Source organism: Eurytemora carolleeae, unplaced genomic scaffold, assembly GCF_000591075.1.
Source record: "Eurytemora carolleeae unplaced genomic scaffold, Eaff_2.0 scaffold642, whole genome shotgun sequence".
NCBI lineage: Eukaryota > Metazoa > Arthropoda > Copepoda > Calanoida > Temoridae > Eurytemora > Eurytemora carolleeae.
Window position 1 is genome coordinate 162,912 of NW_019396764.1, and position 6,033 is coordinate 168,944.

Here is a 6,033-nt window from a genome sequence, read left to right on the forward strand (position 1 = left end):
TTTAACCAATCCAACTAATCTGATCCTAGTCAAGTAAATGGACTTTAAAGTAACAAGGTAAAAGTGGGAATGGTTTTAATTTCATTAAATGGAAATTTTTCCTCTAAATTGTTCAAGAATTGTAGTTTAAGGTTTCCAGCTAATACAGTGTAGATTAATGAAAGTGAGTCTATCCCCCTAGTGGGACGCTGGGAGAAATTTATTGAGTTTCAGATTGAAAATAAAATCCTTTGGAGTCGTTTAGACCTTCAGAGTTTCAATCTCCCCCTATTCAATTTATACCATAAAGAAACCAAATTGCTGTGAATAAACCCCTTTCAACCCTTCTCTTTAGTCAATCCAATATCTTGGTAGTACTCCTGTGATCTATAAAATGTAAATTATGTTTAAATGTAAACCCTTCATAGATGGATTTGACTTATAAAGTGATTCTGCATATACAGGGTTAAACACAAAGGATAGATTGCAATTTTAAACTTGTTCCTTTCTTCTTCAAATTCATTAGATCTACTCAAATTTAACCATTTGAATTTATGAGTTTTCTAGGTCGTCCTTAAAGTAAGACCCTTTGTGTATAACCCTGTATGTGTATTCTGGTGAAATGTGTAGCTGCACTGTATTGTAATAATTGCAATGGGTCAGTTGCATGATTTTATGCTACAATAGAATCATCTCCAACAACATTTTCTATTTTACTATTTCTTAAAGGGATCAAAGTCGTAATTTCAAGTAAATCTCCAATTATTCCATAATTCCTTTCAACTTTAAACATTTATTTTATCAGGGATATTCTTATTTTTATAGTTATAAAGATAGGATATCTACGTGACAAATGTTTACAAGGTACCGATGTGAATTGTACATCCAACTCTATAAATGGCAGGTCACTTGAAATTGATCCCTTAAAAGATATGGTTCTTCTTCTTAGAGCACTTAATTTCCAATTGAATGTTTCTGAATTGGCATTTTTTTGAATAAGTTAAAAATTTAAAATGTTTTTTTGAAAAATTTTGTTCGTAAAATTAACCTTTTCAAAAATACTTCTAAAAGAGACAAAAATACAAATGCAATGCTTTCTCTCTTTTCTTGAATATACAGGATTCTAAATAGATTCTTGATAAGTATATGCTTTAGAAAATTTGAACACTGCCAAGACCATTTTCAACTTAATCCTATACCTTACACATTTTATATAGCTATTGGAAATATACATCTATTTCATTTAAGAAAATATACATCGTAAAAAATACCATGATTTAATTTATTTGGAAAGATATTCTAAAGAAGAAATGTTAATCGAACTGTAAACACCTTTTTACAATGTACCCTTTGTATTTATATTAATGTGAGAAAACTAAAATCTGTATTAAATATGAAATAAAGAATATGAACATGAATATCTATTTTCTACGCTTCCTTACAAAGGTTTAAGTTCCAAAAAAAAATTTTAAATGAATATTTAAAAATCAGGTTGGTTCAGTTCCGCAGTCATGAAAAGTTAATATTTTAAAATTTAATTGCCAATCAAACCGAAGAAAAATTGGTTGAAATGAAAAAGTCCATATTAAATAACTTATTAATGTTTTAACTAGACAATTCACTTGACGGTTTGTTGTAATGAAAATATAAAGAGCTAAAAGAATTAAGTTCTTGTCAAAACTCAAATTTTCTAACCGCAACCTGATGGTGTGAATCTTTGATATTTCAAACTTAGATTATTTGAACTAACAGAATAGGGATCAGAAAATCAGAGTCTATGGCAAAGACTTAATTCCTTAAGAAGTCTGAAAAGAGACAAAGTTATTAAACTTATTTTATTAAAAAAATTATCGTTCCAAATTAATCATTGGAAGTAAGAAAACAATAAATTGTAGCAATTCAATATTTATACAATTTTAAATATTTATTTAAAGGAGAGTATATATGAGATAAATTTGACCTTATATATAGTTCCTTTAAGAGAAAGGAGAGTATATATGAGATATATTTGACCTTATATATAGTTTCTTTAAGAGAAAGGAAAGTATATATGAGATATATTTGACCTTATATATAGTTCCTTTAAGAGAAAGGAGAGTATATATGGGATATATTTGACCTTATAAATAGTTCCTTTAAGAGAAAGGAAAGTATATATGAGATATATTTGACCTTATATATAGTTCCTTTAAGAGAAAGGAAAGTATATGAGATATATTTGACCTTATATATAGTTCCTTTAAGAGAAAGGAGAGTATATATGAGATATATTTGACCTTATATATAGTTCCTTTAAGAGAAAGGAGAGTATATGAGATATATTTGACCTTATATAGGTATATATATGCAGAGCTGCTTATTTACTTTTTAGGGCATAATACACATTATTTTCCATTTAAACCCTGTTTTATGCAAATACAAAATTTTAAGAAGTAGAGCATTTGGACCTATGTATATTTATGCATATACAGGGTGTCCCACATAACATTAGAATAATGATCATATTTATTCTATAGATACGTATACATACTGATATACACGCGTACATAATAGTGGTATTTTTTACAATTATAATGATGAAGTAATAGTCATCAAATCTAATAGTACATGTCATTTACAAAATGTGGTCTCATTTTTATCTCTTTGTCGTCTTTTCACTTTCATGTTAATTGGGACACCCTGTATATCTACCCAGTGCTTCATGAATATTCAAAACCATTTTCTTGTTCTGGCTTCAAGTCGAGTTACATTAAGTACAGGGTGAAGATCTTGAGTATAGAGTGACCTAAAGAATACATGTCGAGTACAGGGTGATTCACACAAATATGGAATGCAGGGTGATCTATACAAAATATGGATTACAGGGTGATACATACGAAATATGGAGTACAGGGTGATCCATAAAAAGTATGGAGTACAGGGCGATCCATACAAAATATGGAATACAGGGTGATTCATACAAAATATGGAATACAGGGTGATCCATACAAAATATGGAGTACAGGGTGATCCATACAAAATATGGAATACAGGGTGATACATACAAAATATGGAGTACAGGGTGATCCATAAAAAATATGGAGTACAGGGCGATCCATACAAAATATGGAGTACAGGGTGATCCATACAAAATATGGAGTACAGGGTGATCCATACAAAATATGGAGTACAGGGTGATCCATGCAAAATATGGAGTACAGGGTGATCCATACAAAATAGGGAGTACAGGGTGATCCATACAAAATAGGGAGTACAGGGCGATCCATACAAAATAGGGATTACAGGGTGATCCATACAAAATAGGGAGTACAGGGTGATCAATTCGAATTATGCAGTATAGTGTAGTGTGCTTAGAATTTAGTTTTAATTAGAGTGAGATATAAAATAAATCTTCTTCAGGCTTCATCTTAGGATTGATAAATAACATATGTCTGTTCCCTCTTCCTTGATCAGATATGCCAGCTATGCCACTGGTTATGAGTAGTGTATTGAGTTGAACTTCTGAATATTTGTTGAATAACGCCAAAGACTAGCTTTCTATTCGCCAATGTTTATGTTACAAATCACGGTTGGATTCATAAAACTGGAGTTTTAAATATATAAAATCAGTTTTTAAAGATTTTTCATTTCATTTGACCAGAGCTTCGTTTGATTAAGGTTCGGGTTCTCGGGCAATAAAGATAGGATCAGAGAACCCTTAGTTTCATGGTTTCCTTTCAGCTCCAACCCCTCCTCATACCACCAGCAAATTGAAATCTAACAGATCTTATCTTATGATGTTATATCTACAAAAGTCAGGGGGGATGAGGGGGGGGGGGCTCTAGGGGTACAATCTACAAAAATCAAGGGAATATTTTTGGATCTAAGATCTGCACAAGAATGGAATTCAATTTTAAAATCATAGACAAAATTAAAACTGTTAATCTACAAAATAGGACAAGTGTACACCAGAAATTGAATCTACAAAATACTGAAGGTGGGGGTGGGGGGGGATTGTGGAAGCATATACATAAACAGAACTGATTAAATCTGTTTTAATCATACACCGCTGTTTTTCTAAGCAGCACATGTTTTCAGATCTTGAGGGAATTGTTCGTGTGTTTTTTGTGTGTTTGTTTGTCTGTTAGGTTTAGTTCTTTATACTTATTTCATTTTAAAGTTTACACCAATTTATATTATATTTGATTTCTAAATTTTAGTTTAAATTTTTATTTTTTTTTGTTTCTAGTTAGTTTTGTAGTCTTTCAAAGATATTTTGCTTGCAAATATTAGATAATTAAAGCTCTACGGGGTTAAGAGGGTGCCTTTGTAAGTTCAAGTCCCCTCTACCCTCCCCCCCCCCCACAAGTAAAAAAAGGAGTAGATTCGATTCACAACGGTTCCCTTTTTCTTATCTCCATAATGTGGAAGATGTGTTTAATTCTGTCTATTTCCTTCATTAGTTCTGTAACAGAATTCTGAAAGTCTCTTGAAAGAACCACCATTAAAGTTTTTAAGTTAAAAATATTCATTTTAAATTATGCAAATGTACCGTTGTAATTCAGACACGTCACTCTGGAAATAGAATTTCACTTGAAAATACGCAGCTGAACAAGCATTTGTTAGATTTAGTTTAACCTTCACGAAACCTCTACAGATTTCACATTTTCAAAATCAATAATTATTGTGTTTGTTTATATTTTTTTCAGTTCTGTCTCATAAACATTAAAATTAATTATTTTATGTCTAATTCTCCAAAATAAAACTATTTTTTAAGAAGCATGGCCATGTAAGGACATAAATACAATATTGAGTTTTTGTGAATTGAAAAAAATAGTTTCAATTGAATTAAACAGATCTTTGTAGTTAATGTAAAATGAATAACTATAATGAAGGATATAAAACAAGGTGAAAGCTGAAAGGTATGAAATGAAGCCTTTATTTGATGAAGTTTGTGAATGCCAGAAATGAGTGGAAAAGGCAAATCAAACCCAACTAAAACCAATAGTTTGATATACATCATAATATTTTCTAGGGGGGGGGGGGGGGTTAAAAAATTTAAAATTTTTACTCCCCCCCCCCACACAGAGTCCTTAAAGTAATTAATTAAAGTAATGTCTTTGAAAATGTTCACCTTTTAAGACGTATTTTTAGATATTCCTGGTGTAGAATGGTGCAATTAATTCCGAGTTTATAGAACTTAACTCTTTTTTTTAATAACAATAGTGAAAACATTTTTCCGGGTGGTTCCGTGGGAAAAATGGTAGAGTTAGATGTTTGCCAAATATTTTGTTATTTATTTTATATCCCGAAGGTTGGCCATTATGGCGGAGGCAGAAGAGAATTATGTTTTATCTAAATAAAGTTTGACATAATAATCAAAGGACATGAAAAGGAGGAGTTTGTGGCTCGGACGAGAAAATGATGAGATTGCGGCTCGGACGAGAAATTGTTATGGCTGGCCATACTCCTCTTGGGTGTCACACATCATTGCGAATCGTTTATGGTTCTAAATTTGGATTTTTAGGATTGTATAATTCATAATATAAACTTTGCACATAAAAAACATCATTTTTTTCTTCGAGCAAAATATGCGTATTTCAGCGTTAAATCTTGGATATAATCCTATTTGATATAGAACGCTCTGTACTGTTCTATATTCTTAAAATACTGCAATATTGATGATTATACTAATGCTACATAATTTTTCTCTAAATTAAAAATTTAAATAATGCTATTTTGTCCTGTAAGCTAGAATAGTAAAGATAATACTTTAAATACTAAATTTATAAAGATTTTTTACTCAGTTAGCTTTAGCTATTTTACAAGATTGTTAAATTTAACCTTCACGAAACCTCTTGCAGATTTGTCATAATAAGGATGCTTTTGTTTACTTTTGTATACAGGGTGTCCCACAAAGAATGAAAGTTGGTGAATAGTTTAGAATGTCTTCTTCCATGATTTGTAAAGTTCTTTTATACCAAGACAAAAATAAAAAATAATATGCAGTTATAGAGGACGTGAGTCAGACTCAAATAAAAACGCATAAATAACTTCCAGTATATATATTTCCTA